Raw genomic sequence first — 15,937 nt, forward strand, 5'->3', positions numbered from 1 at the left:
AGACTATAAGTAGTATGAACAAGGGGTGAAGTCTTTCTTAAAATTTGCTTGTGGGAGTGCTGACAGTTAAGGATTTATAAGATGCCCATGCAATAAGTGCAAAAACCTTAGTTCATATAATATGATCATAGTGGAGGATCATTTATTTGTAAATGGAATTGATCATAAATACTCACATTGAGTTTTACACGGCGAACCATTGCCTAAAGGAGTTAGATTTGACAGTCAGTTCAATTAGATGGATGAATATAATGAGATCGACATGGAAGACATAAATATTGATGTTTCTGATGATAGTTATGATAATGAAGAAGATATAACCGAGATGTTAGGGGATCTTGGCACAGGCATATTTGGTGCCAGATATGGAGAAGGAACATCTACACAATCATTTGAGGGAAATGAAGACTTTGGAACACTATGGAAGGATGCACAACGAGAATTATATGAAGGGTGCACTCGTCATAACAAGTTGTCATTCACTGTCAGACTACTCCATACTAAGTCTATTTATCGTATTTTTGCAAAGGCCATCGATATGCTGCTTGAATTATTTAAAGAGGCTCTCCCACATGATATTGTAGTACATCAAAATTTTTATGAAGCGAAAAAATTGAAGTGAGGGTTAGGATTAGGACTGTTCATCCGGTCCGGAATCCGGATTTACCAGATTCTGGTTTCGGGTTTTGGCCCGGATTTAATACGGGCCGAAACCCGAATAGTAAAACCCGGACCGTAGGTCCAGGTATGAATTTAAAATCTAGGTACCGGATTAAAAACCCAATACCCGGTTTCATTTATGTTTTTTTCCCCTGCATATCCCCTCCCCCCTCTCTCTCGTTCATCTGAGATTCTGAAACCCTAGCCGCCGCTGCTTCTCTCTCTCCCTCATCAGTCGTGTAAACACTGGCTTCTCCAGTCGAAATGACACCCTCAATTTATCTTAGCTTGGTGTGTAATTTCCTTGATACGTTTCTATATTTTGGGGCCCGGCGCAAGTAATTAAAGTGAGGAACACCCCAGGAATACAGACACAAAGTGATATGCCTCAGCGATAAGCTTTTTCAAAGCAATTTCGAATACGCGGGAAGAGGTGATATGCCCCTGAGTTCTTCAACAAACCAGCCGATACAAGCGGAAGATCCTTACACATAGGGTGGGTCAACGACTCTAGGAGTAGTCGATGTAGGAGGGGAGATTTTCTTGAGAGATTTCGTCGGTGAAAAGACGACTCTGATTTTCAGAGAATGGGACACCGACGACGAAGCTCGATCGTATTCTTCAATAATATTGGCCAAATCTTCATTGGAGGTGATTGAAACTAGAGTTTCCAAATCTCCGCCCGGTGACTGACACCTCAGAGTAACGGAGTAGCCATAGAACTCACCGAGCTTAACCATTAACTTTGTAAGATTCCAAACCAAAAAGCAAAACACTCTCAACAAATAGATTCACAGAAAATAGAACAATTGCCTCAAAATCGAATCGAAACACGTAGAGAAGAATTAAAAAAAAAAAAAAAGGGGTAAACCTAGTATCCGGATTTCCGGGTTTTAAAAAATCCAGATTCACCCGAGTTCTGGACCGAGTCATAACCAGGTATACCCGGGCCGAAACCCAATCCGGATTTAAAACCCGGGTTTCAAGCCTGGTATATTCGGATATCCGGTCTGAAACCCGGATGAACAGTCATACTTAGGATTTGATTATAATATCATCCACACATGTAAGAATGATTGTGTTCTCTTCTGAAAGTAATATGCAGAATTTAATTCATCTCTAGTGTGTCATGAGTCAAGATGGATATCAGATAAGTGTAATGTACCCCATAAATTATTGAGACATTTTCCGTTGATTCATCGACATCAAAGATTGTGTACTTCCTGGATGACTGCGACAGATATGACTTGGCATCACACAGAAAGAGTTCAAAATGATCAATTCCTCATGCATCCTGCAGATTCCTTACAATGGAGGAAATTTGATGATAAGTATCCATGGTTTACCGGAGAACCTCACAATGTACATCTTGGTTTAGCAACTGATGACTTTAATCCATTTGGCAATATGAGCACTTTTCATAACACCTGGCCTGTCATATTAATGCCTTATAATTTGCCACCATGGAAGTGTATGAAGTATCCTTATGTTATGATGACTCTATTGATCCTAGGGTCAATGTCACTAGGAAATGAAATAGACGTATATTTACAGCCAATGATGGCAGAGTTGAAAGAGTTGTGGGAACAAGGTGTCAATACATATGATGTGGCCTTATCGCGTGAATTCAATATGCATGTTGCAGTACTTTGGACAATAAATGATTTTCCAGCATACAGGAGCTTGTCTGGGTGGAGCACAAAAGGAAAAATGGTTTGTCCTATTTGTAACAAAGATTCATAGTCTCAATGGTTAACGAATAGCCGAAAATTATGTTTCATGGGATATCATAGATATCTACCTCATGATCAAAGATGGCGTTCAAATAGAGTAATGTTTGAGGAAAGGGTTGAGTGCCGATCATCACCACCAGAGTATTCTGGCGTTGATATTCTCACGCAATTGGAAGATGTTCCAAACAACAGATTTGGGAAGGATGCAAAATGTCGAAAGAGGAAACGACAAGCAATGGAATTGAATTAGACAAAAAAAAGTATTTTTTTGAGCTGCCATACTAGTCTACCTTGACACTACATCACAATTTAGACGTTATACACATTGAAAAAAATATATGTGAGAATATTTTGGACACCCTGATGTCAATATAAGGGAAGACAAAAGATATAGTTAACTCTTGTAAAGATTTGAAAGAGTTGGGAATAAAATCAGAGTTGCATTTATAAGATACAGGGTCGTCAACTTATATGCCCCTTGGATGGTATACACTCTCAAGTAATGAGAGAAAGAAATTCTATGATTAGTTCATAACAATCAAATTACCCGATAGTTATGCTTCGAACATGTCAAGATGTGTCCGAACTCATGATTAGAAGATAATTGGTCTCAAAAGTCACGACTGCCATATATTTCTATAGCGATTGTTGCTAGTTGGTGTGCGTGGAAAGCTTACTCGAGATGTTCGTACAGCTCTCACAGAATTAGGGTGACTTTTCAGGAGTATTTGTAGTAGAACGTTGAAAGTTGATGCCTTATTAAAAATGGAAGTTGACATTGCATTGATATTGTGCAAGTTGGAGAGTTTGTACCCACCTTCATTCTTTGATGTAGCGGTTCATTTGGTTGTGCATCTATCTCATGAGGCGTTAGTTGTTGACCTCGTTCAGTATAGATGTATGTATCCAATTGAACGGTTTTTGGAAAAACTTAAACGATCTATGGGGAATAAGGCTCGTCCGGAAAGATCGATCACAGAGTCATATATTTATAATGAATGTCATATATTTTGTTTAATGTATTTTCATAGGGTTGATACTAGATTTACGAGACCGGATCGAAATTATGAAGGTAAACAAATGGGAGTTTCATCAGCATTTACTATGTTTTCCCAGAAAGTACGTCCCATAGGTGCACAAGTGAGCTATAACCTATGTGGGCGAGAGTTTGAAAGAGCTCGATGGTATGTCTTGAATAACCGTGAAGAGATTAAACACTATTTAAGGTTAATAATGATCATCTAATTTAATAGTATTTTTAAGTGCATTTATAATAATATAGTATATATTGACACAAATTAATAGTTCACATTAACATGCGTAGCGAACATATACAACTACTTTGCATGAATGGTGTGACTGACGTAGAAAAGACGTACGAAAAAGAATTTGCTTCATGATTTGAACATACGGTATTACTAAAAAAAACATGCACAATTATTTTGAACTTTATACCTTGAATGTCACCATATTTATATATGATATTGATATAAGTAGAATAATATTTATTTATGTAGGTTGCATCGAAATATGGTGAATATTCAGGTGAAATCTCACCAGAAGTGTATGCTTTGGCATGTGGTCCGTCTAAGTGGGCCATCTAATATTTAGGATGTTTGGTGTGTGTATATAGATTTCACACAGCAGACAGAGAATGATATAGGAAAACTCAAAATTGTGGGGTCATAATCGGAGGAAGCCATGAAGATGATAATATCGATTTTTACAGAATTGTAGAAGATATCATAGCATTAAAGTATGTGGGGGGATATATGGTCTGATTATTTAAATGTAATTGGTGGGATGTCTCAAATCCTAGGTTGGGAGTGCGTAAAGATGAATATTTTGTAAGTTTCAATACATTTTGCAAATGGTATCAGGACGATCTTTTCGTTCTCACATGCCAAACAAATCAAGTTTTTTATGTAGATGATCTGGAGTATGGAAATCCATGGCGGATAGTCGAGAAGTTTGTATCAAGAAATGCGTATGATTATATTCCAGAGGCAGAAAAACCACATGAAGAAGTTGATAGTCCAAACCATGAGATGCATATCAAGAAAATGAATCAGTCATCAATCTATTTGTCGATCTAAACCAATATGATATGGTCCCATTGCGCAAAGAAGATGTTCAGCTTGAAGTAATTGAAAGTGAAATATTGGAAGAACATGAATCAACTAAAGTGTCTACTAAGGATGAGAGAGACTGGTCCAACAAAACTGATACTGAATGATTTTCAAATAGATATTTGTGCAGGTATAATTCTTATAAAAATATGAAATGTATCTTGTTCAAATAATAATTTATTATAATTTCAAACATATATGTCTCCTAAACGCAAAAAACATGTGAGCCATCCCCACCACTTATTAACTCCTCGTGTGGTTCACCTGCCAACAATGGTGAGCCAATATCACCAGAACCCGAACAAAGTATTTTATCACTATATATATTTTAAATAAAATAATTTAATTAAAATATATGCTTTAATTATTGTATATATAGCTGTTGTAAGCCAACGTTGAGTTAGAGGCATTATAAGGGGTGTCTACATAGAGAAAGTAAGAAAAGTGGATAGAATTAAAGTTGATATACCTGATGATCACACCGGTTGCTACGGGGATTCGGCAGCTTGGCTTGCTTCTTACGTTGGTACACTTACTCGCACGTATGTACCGATGACTACATCCTCCTAAGCTAAAGTTTTCCAAGATGTGAAAGACCACATAAAAAATCGTTGCTTGATAATAAGTTGCTTTGTATAATATTTTAATTTAAATAACTTTTGAACTTATACTAATTGTTTATAATTTTTTGAAGGACGAGTTTGAACTAAATTTTGGCCGGTGAGAGGATCGACTAACGATTGAGGAACTGATGTCGAATGCATTCTGGAGGTACAAAGGTTGATGCCATGCATACTATCAGAAGTTCAGTACTACGACAGAGGCGCGTCAAAATCCATTCCAAGCAATGCCATCAAACGAATGGGAGAAAGTTTGTGATATGTTTCAAGATCCTGCTTATCAGATAATTTCGCTACTATCTTTTTTTAATAATATATGATAGATGTATTAAAAATAAAATTATAATACTTATTTTTAACAATGAAATATGGTAAACAAAGTAAATAAATCAAATTTAACGATACACTATCATACAGGTTCTCGATCTTTTCATTGCTTGTAAAAAAAATGGTTAGTTATTTTAGTCCCCATTAAATATTAATATATACACTTTTTTTATTTAAATTCTGATATTGATTTTCATTTTTCAGTAAGAAGAAAGTCCTACTGATTATAATTTGACCCAATTGTATGCTAAAGCACATAAAAATCATGATGGTATTTGGAGCAATCCTGAGGCAGAGGCAAATTATGTAAGTTTAAGTTGATTTAATTCCATTATCTAAAGATATTTTTGTTACCTATACTAATTTTAATGTTTTTTTTTTTGTAAGATAAGATGATATCTCCTAAAGAAACTGCTACGAATCCATCTGATGAATCATCTGCCAACGATACTTAAATATTTTCTCAAGTTTTTGAATCACGTTCTAGATATTTAAGAGGCTTAGGACATTGCGTGAAGACATCCTCAACATCATTATCATTTTCTAAAGCCAGATCGAATGATGACAAGACTAAGAAATTAGAGGAAGCTGTATTTGAGATAGAACGATTGAGGTCGAAGGAAAAAGAGTTGCTAACCCAACTAGATCAAACAATAGATTTAGAGGCAAGACTAGAAGAGAGACTAGAATTAAATAACCAAAAAATGTTTGAACAATTCTAATCAATGATGTCCCAAAACTCTATGCCACCACTACTATTACAATCATAATTCATTTAATTTTTTTAATTGCCTTTATTTATGATATTTAATTTTAAACATTTTAACAATATGTGTATATATGATTATAATTTATGTAATATTAGTATGTTCTTTTTAATTAAATTTCATTTTGTTTGACCAACACCGTTCAAATTTTAAATAACCCGTTTGAATGGTAAATTACCATTTATGCATACATTTGAATAAAAACAACTCATTCGAACATATCAGGAAATACATTCTGCACGTTCATTCAAAAAATTAAATATTTATTTGAATAATGTTTCTTTTCAAAGCTCCGTTCGAACAAAAGATTTCTGAAAATAGATTGTTTGTTCAAACGGTTAATATTTTTCTTTGAACAAAATTCACTTAAAAATATGGTGGTTCGAACAGACTTGGTCAGATATGGTTATTGGTTTGAATTAACATTTCATGTTATTTGAACAAAAGTGTAAGTTCGAACAGAAATTTTTTCATTCGAACTTGATTCTGAGACAACTTTTTTGTGTCTAAAAAAAAATCCGTTCAAATGATTTCACCTAGTTCCACCCAATTTCGTCCCTAAAAGTATTTTTTGGAGACGAAAATCAATTTTTGTCTCAAAAAAGTTTCTGAGACAGTCTTTCTAAGACAAAATAGAGACAAAGTTTTTCTCTCCAAAAACTTCTAGGGACGAAATTTGAGTTTTTTGAGACAATTTTTTATCTCAAAAAACCAATTTTCTTTCAGTGAAGGCTTGGTTCTAATGCCAGAGTAATGTGAGCAGTCAAAAGTAAGCATAAAAAAATCTCATATATATCATAATACCCTAACAACCTACGACACCCAAATTGCCTAATGGACCTACATCAATGTTATTATAATTGATTGAAACTTTTTATTATAATTAATGCTCGAGGGTTTCATTCTTATAATACTCATTACTTTTTGGTAGCCATAAATTACCCACGAAATTGAGCATGAGAATTAAAGCTCAAATATTGCTAATTACTTGGTCATTCCTCTAGGACTTTTGCCACCATTGCATCAATCTAGCCCTAGTCTAACTAGTTTAAGATTAGTAATGAGGAAAATCAATAGAATATTTCTAAAAAATGTTTCTAAACTTCAGTATAAGCCAAATTTACTTCAGCAAATATATGAACAGTAGATTCAATTTGAAGAAGAGTAGGGCAGCAAAGACATTTAAAGGCAAATTTTGGATGGCAATGTCAATAGGCCAGGCATGCATGAGGGTTCGAAGCAATTCTCTAGTTGACATGTGAGAAAATTCACTAGTGTTTTAAGGCAATATCCATATATAGTTGCATAACGACAACACTTTTTGATCTAATAATGTACTTCGACAGAGGTAGTACTAGTACTAGCTCTCCACCCAATTGAGAGAAAAGAAAAACTGAGACAAGTATATATAGATGTGGAGATCATCGAGTACGAAATAAGTTTGGTCGTTAGTGAAATTGAGATTGATAAGATGTGACGAGATAAAAGTTAAAAGTTGAATAAAATATTATTAAAATATTATTTTTGTTTTGAGATTTGAAAAAACTGAATTGTTTATTGTGTTTTATTTAAAAATTTGGAAAGTGTAATGACTAAATGAGATGAGTTGAGTTGAGATATTTTCTGAATTCAAACAATGCCTAAATGGGCTAGCTTTTCTATGCCATTGAGCCATCAAACCTTCAGTTCACAAACAAAAAATTATAACACCTTCTCCAAGCTTCCAAGTGTTATGTTTTAGCAACTACGGGATGAATTAACTCGTAAATTTCCACAATGAGGAGTAACAGGACTTAACATGAAGCGGATAAAGAATATCATTGATAGGTTTAAATTATTATCTAAAAATTAACCTTCTTGCAAGTTTCAATATCTAATTATTCCATGCATTCTTCCAAATTAGGTTTACACATTTTCAACCAGGCCACCCATTTTCTCTTATTCCCATATATGGCCCTCATGATCTCCCCAAAAGAAGCTATAAAAGACTTGATGCAACTGGTTTATAAATGTTTGGGCAATGTTAGTGTATGATAAAATGCATATTGGCATAGATGATAAATATATGTATTGGTCGTGTGGATATTGCGGTCGCACCCCTTCATGTAGTCTGTAGTGATGATAGATCCTTCAGCCCTCAGCATCTTCTATGGCTGCCATACCGAGAATATTTCTTCATGATCACGAGCTAATTTGACTTGAGGCATTCTTGCAAACGAAATGACTGTCTATCGGTGCATACATGCTAGTAATTGTACTAACGTAAGAAGCAAGCCAAGCTGCTGAATCCTCGGAGCCACCGTGGTGATCATCAGGTATATCAACTTTAATTTTACCCACTTTCCTTACTTTCTCTATGCAGACACCCCTCGTAATGCCTCTATCGGCGCTGGTTTACAATAGCTATATATACAATAATTAAAGCATATATTTTAATTAAATTATTTTATTTGAAAGATATACAATAATAAAATATGTTGTTCTGGTTCTAGTGATGTTGGCCCACCATTGTTGGCAGGTGAACCACACGTGGAGTTAGTAAGTGGTGGAGATGGCTCACGTATTCTTTTGCATTTAGAAGATATATCTGTTTGAAATTATAATAAATTATTATTTGATTATACATTATAATTTTGTAATTAAATATTTATAAGTATTTTTTAAGTATTAATCATTTTAATTAGATTGCTTAAAGATTTTTAATTATACATTATAATTTTTTAATTAAATATTTTATAAGTATATTTTAAGTATTAATCATTTTAATTAGAGTGCTTAAAGATTTTGAATTATACATTATAATTTTTGAATTAAATATTTTATAAGTATATTTTAAGTATTAATCATTTTAATTAGAGTGCTTTAATATTTTTAATTAAATATTTTATAAGTATATTTTAAGTATTAATCACTTTATTAGAGTGCTTAAAGAGTTTGATTTTGTTCAAACAAATTAGCCAAATGTTCGAACCGAATTCTATTCGAGTAAGATTCCATTCGAATTGGGTAAATTCAATTTGAACGGGATTCAGAATGTTCGAATGTGGCCAAGTCAGAAACTAGTCAGGAAACAGAGCAGAAAACTGAACCACAAAATCTAATTTTCACATATATGATGACATATTTCAATACAATACATTGAAAACTATATAATTACACCTAAATATGATTATTAAATAACTTAGAAAATTATAAAAACTTACCCCTAATTTTTGCAATCCAATAAAAATATCAATCCACAATACCTGTATATGCATAAAACATATTAAACATCTGTTCTATCTCTGGAATAAATGCAACAAATATCAAGATAAGTATAAACGAAAATCAAAATGAAAAATAACAAATAAAAATATATTACCTCTTGGGGCACCTCTTTTCTCTCTCAAGAATCTCTTCTCTCTCACTTCTTTCAAGCTCTCTCTCTCCACAATACTCTCTCAAAGCCGTCTGTCACTCTCTCTCCCTCTCTCAAACTTCAATCCGAGTGAAAATGAAATGAAATGACCGGGTTAATAATGAGTGAATTTCCATTTGAACGGATTTTTTAGAAGTTAGAATGTGAAAATAAAAAAATTGTGAATTTTTTCCACAATATTTTTCCGTTCGAACTGATAATATTAAAATTCAAACAAAAAAAAGGAATATTCTCCAACATATACAACATATACAAAAAAAATTCGTTCGAACAGACTTTATCTCTATTGGAACTATTTTGAAGTTCGTTCGAACAGATAATTATAGCAATATATAAATATACATAATACACCCAATATTATTATTATTATATATTAACACTATATACACTATATAATACTAAGTGTCACTAATAGTATAATACTAAGTTTCTTATAAATCTATAATATTAAGTACGTATTACTAATAGTATAATATTTTATTTAGTATCATTAATAGTGTTATACTTATTAGCATCACTATAAGTATAATACTAAGTATCACTAATAGTATAATACTAAGTGATATTATAATACAAATAGCATAAATATATGAAAACTAATAGTACTATAATACTTTATAATATATTATGAGTACTTAGTTTATTACTAATATACAATATAAGTATATTTATGTATTTTATACTTATATTTAATGCAATGTTTTACTATATACTATTTTATATTCATTTAATGCATAATATATGTAGTATATTATATATACTAGTTACTTATAATATATATATAGATAGGTTTTTATTATTACTAATATTAGTATTATATACTAGTATTAATAATATAAAATGTATTTTTTTACCTATTGTACTTATATATTTTTTCTCATTATTATATATTTCATTCGAACTAAAACCCTTACCGTTCGAACTTATACCCTTTTTCGTTTGAACTAATTAAATGACGTTATATAAGTTGCAATACAGTTTCTTCTCCATTCATTTTGTGCTCTCTCATTCAAACTGTCGGATTGAATCCTCAGCCGTTCGTAGCCACAACGCTGCCACCAACTTCGACCAAGTCCTCAAATCTCCAAGAACAAGAGGCATGGGTACTCATCTTGTCTGTTGGTTTGTTATTTTTTGAAAATAAACATTGGTTTTGAAGGGGTTGGATTTTGAATCAATTCGACTCCATTTTGTTGTTTTGGGGCCAAATGACACAAAAGTAATCGGTAGAAATGATGGGGCTTCACTCCTAAAACATTTCTGCCGATTAAAACCAAGGATTATGGTGAATCCAAGATTTGTAAATTCGGGACTGACTCGACTCAGCCATGTCTGTTTGGCTCAGTTTCGTTCGAATGGAATTTAATGTCATTCAAATGAAATTCAATGCCATTCGAATGGAATTTAAAGTCATTCGAATGGAATATAATTTCATTCAAATGGAATTTAGGGTCATTTGAATAGAGTTTTATGAGGTCATTCGAATGAATTTTAAGGTCATTTGAATGAAAATTTAGGTCATTCGAATGAAATTTTAGGTCATTCGAATGGAATTTAAGGCCATTCGAATTAAAGATGATATTTGTCAATGCTTATTCTAACGGATTGGAATCCATTTGAATAAGCAGTTGTTAAACACTCGGCAAATAGCATCAAACTTCTTTACTTTAATTAGATTACATAATTATTTTGTGCATCAAAAGTATACTAATGGCAAGCAGCAGCAGAAGAAAACGTTCCCGACCCTAGACAGGCCAAAGTAAAGGAGCAGCTCCTTCTCAGCCGACCGTGAGGCCTATACTAGTTGAGCTGGAGATCATTCTGGATGACTTCCGTGATCTTATTTGGGAGGGACGGAGCATACATGACATCATCATTGATCGTGGATAAACTCCGATCTGTCAGCAGAGGGGCACAACATATCCTGAGATGGTCTGTGAGTTTTACCATGCCATGAGAGAGCGGTATGGTGATGCTATGTGCTACAACTTAGTAGTCCGAGGCATGAGTTTTATCTTCTCTCCCCGCGTTATTGCTGAGTTCTTGATCTGTGACGAGAGCCTGGTGCATATCCTGCAGCAGCAGCGGCAGCACCGAGAGCAGCGACTGCACCATCTGATGCGGACACACCAGCCGTATCCTCATCTCCAGTGCCGGGTGTAAAGATTGTAGAGCTGGATGCTAGCTCAGATGATAGTGAGAGCGGCAATGAGGTACTTGATGATAGTCTCACATATGATCAGGTTCATGAGCTAGTGCGAGACCCTTCAGCTCCTCCATATGATGGCAGTAAAGTGATCCGACATGCCGACTGTATAGCATTTTTTAGAATGCTTAATTTGATTGTCAGATATAACATTGATTTGAAAAAACACAAGATTGATTTCGGGATTGAGCGGGCTAGATTTTTGTTACATATAGCATAGGGGGAGCCGATTGTTCTTGCATTGTATTTCTTCCTTTGCATTCGAATAGATTCATGCTATTTGGGTGGAGGTAGTCTACCATTTGCACTGTTGATATCTAACCTCCTACTCCAATCGGGGGTTACAGTGACTTCAAGTGAGCGGAGGTCACCACAGATGGGGCCCGATAACAAGATCACATTCAGCAAGAGTAAGGGTCACTTGCCGAAGACTCATGTAGTACAGATTTACCTCTGCCTACTAATCAAGCTTCTACTGCTGCTAACCGTGTTGAGAGACAGCCTGCTGAGGTTAGTTTGGATGAGGTACGAGCTCTATTGGCTTAGCACGGCCAAATTATAAAGCAGGAGTTCATTGAGCCCATCATGGAGAAACTTAAGGACCTGGATGGACGCTTATATACCTTACAGGAGGATTTTGATTTACTTAACAAATAAATATTGTTTGTTATTATTTTACTTTTTTTATGTTGTATAGAATGTCTAACTCATTTTGGGATGTAATTAATATATAGTTTTTATTATTAGTGTTTGTTAGCCTCTTTATTGTTAATTATATATTTTTTCATTATACTTAATGTTCACGAATTATATATTTTTTTCATTATACTTAATGTTCACGATAGTAGAAAAAATGACACTATCTTTAAAGTAATATTTATTTAACTAAAATATTCTTAAATTAATTACATAAAATTAATTTATGAATTCGTAAATATTTTAATTCATTGTCAATCATAATATATAATATATATAGACATTTTTATTTACTTTAAAAATGATAACAATTTAATAGAAAATATATATATGATTACAATTTTAACAATATATTATTACAATTAAATATGTATGGTAGAGCTTATAATGCTAGCTATTGTTAAAGGGATATCCTTTGCCACATTGCGCTTGTGCAATTGCATTTAAATGAAGCGAGTCAAATCGGTAGTTGTCCTCGGTCAGCCACTTCCCATAATTACATTTAATGCTAGTCAGGTCATTACCCTTTTATCCATTAACTATGCACTATATACCTCCTTTGATTTAATAATGCAAGCGCATTTTATTTTCTTGTTGTCGTAATCGCACTGCCTGCCTTTGTGAGCTGCTTTTTATGTGTTAAACAGTGCAATTGATGACTCCACTTTTGATTATTTCCGCTTGCCTTCTCGGTCTTGCGTGCCCTTGTTTTGCTGCGCGCCCTACTAGCTAGGGTAAGCCTTGCCTGCCTTTATTTTGGTTGCCAGCTTGCTCTTTGCTCGCATTGTTCGGTCTACCGCTCTTGGTGGGATTAGCCCAATTCTCAATATTTATAAGAGAGATAGTTGAGGATAATTTAAATATGAAGATAAAATCAAGCTAGATTTAATTTGATTACCCGCTAACAAATAAAATAAAAGGCAATGATTTGAGTAATCAAATCATTCTTAATTAAGATGAGAGTTGATTGTGATAACACTACAAAGAAAGAGCCCTCTTCCAGTGCTCGAATCCTTTGGATAGACACTAAAAAACGCCGCATCTGGGCTATAGCAACGATTCTGGATTTGTCACTATTTGGACACAAACGTTTCGTTGCAACTACTGAAACTCAGCCAATCAAATCAAATTTTATAAACTAACATCTCTCAAATTCATGATGGAAAATCTTACTTGAATTGAAAATGATTCTTTTTTCTTCTCGAATATTTAGGCCTCGTTTGGTTACGTAATTTAGATGAGATGAGATAAAATGTTTTATTGAAAGTTGAATAAAATATTGTTATAATATTATTTTTAATATTATTTTTGTTTTGAGATTTGAAAAGATTGAATTTTTTATTATATCTTATGTGAAAGTTTAGAAAATTTGTAATAAATATATGAGATGAAATGAGATGAGATTGTTTAGTTTAATATAACCAAACCAATATACAACAACCTGTTGTATTTACAAAGCGATTAGACATAAATATTAAAAACAACTGGGCATTGATCGAAATATAACTTTACATAGGTCAAGTTAGATGATATATATTATTTAGTCAGATCATATACAACTTTTCTTGTAGGATCATTTTTCTTTATGCTCGATTTACTAAAACAAAAAGAATAGATAAGTTCAAACATATAATATTTCAAATACTAAATATAAAATATTGTTATAATATAATTTTTTAATATAATTTTTGTTTTGAAATTTAAAAAAGTTGAATAGTTTATTATATTTTGTGTGCTAGTTTGAAAATTTTATAATGATAAAATGAGATTAGATAGTTTGGTCAAATTACCAACCCTAGGCCCTTAAGCTATTTCCAAGCCTTCCATGTCTTCTACGAGAAGCTTAGAGGGGGGAAAATATATATAAAAATGAAAAAGTGTGCTCTTCTGCTGCGAAGTTTTACACTTCAAAATTCAAATAAAAATTCTAAGTGTAGTTATTTTTTTTATATTTTTTTGTGCACTCTACTGATGTAATTAGTTGTATATTAAAAAAATTGATACAACTAATTATATTAATAAAGTGTATAAAAAATATATAAAAATGACTGTATGTAGTATTATTTAAAGTCAAATGCTGGGGGACTTTATGTTCGGTGTAAACAGAGTATACGGTTGATTGATTGCTCCACATGAGAAGATTATATATTATGATGATAACACTTGAGAGAGATAGAGAGAGAGAAGCTTTCCTTGTCCTTTCTCCTTGTCGACCAGGACAAAAGATCATTTGCAGGTGAAAGATGCAGCCCATTTTCCATTTGATACGACTATTATTTGAATATACGAACGCAAGTCATGCCATCATATATATTTAATATGTTTATTCGCGAAATTTGATCGACCTAAAGCATGTGATTATGATATTAATATTGGTTTTATCAAGAATTTGCCTTCGATTTCAAGATACTTCATGCTGCAAGTGTGTATGTTTTGATTGATTTTGCAGAATTATGCCTCCAAAAGTTCTAGATTTTTCATTCCAGATTTTTTGAAATGTACTTTAAACTGGTAGAAAATGATAAATTAATTAATCATTTAGTGTATTTTTTAATATTAAATATATAATATAAATAATTAATTCCATATTTTTTACCAACTTAAACTTTTGAAATAAGGGGGATTTCACACCGAGAATAAGTCTCTTCTTCATGTGTTGTTTATTGATTTCCGGTAGCTAGTAGATTCAACTATATATACATCACTAGGGGCGATTTGTCTTAAATATTTCAACTAATAAATAGAGACCAATCTAATTATTTAATTTATTTTCTAATAGTTAGAAATAACTGTTTAAGTGGAGGCTATATATTTTAAGTATAATAATGAAGTCAGACAACATGTTCAATTTAAGATCAAGAAAATCAAAATAATATAACTACTTTCCTCCACAGTTAAGCTTCCGACCACAAGTACCAGGATAAAATATTGTTTTCTAGAATAAATTAATGAGTGAAAGCTGCGGTCTTAATTTCTGGGTCCGAGGGTTGGACTTTTGCAATGAAACTGTCGCTCTAATGGAGTACATATCGTATCATTTGAACGCGACGTTTCTGATTACTAATGGGATTTTCAATTAAGACGTTTGATGGCAACGTCAAGGTACAATGCTATTAGGAACGTCGTTCATACAACATTTCACAGATCATAACATTTTGACGCTCCAAGGCATATACGATTGGATCACTTTGATGTCAGCACCCGATCTCTCTCTCTCTCTCTCTCTCTCTCTCTGATCTCCCTCTCCCTCTCGCCCGTATAAGTTGCAGGGAAAAAATAATAGACGCAAGAACAGTAGGCTTTACAATAAATATATATATATTTCATCGTTTTTGAAGCCCGAAGGGATGCAAAAAGCTGATCATTTCAGTTTGGACATTC

Source organism: Carya illinoinensis, chromosome 1 (genome assembly GCF_018687715.1).
Source record: "Carya illinoinensis cultivar Pawnee chromosome 1, C.illinoinensisPawnee_v1, whole genome shotgun sequence".
Lineage (NCBI taxonomy): Eukaryota > Viridiplantae > Streptophyta > Magnoliopsida > Fagales > Juglandaceae > Carya > Carya illinoinensis.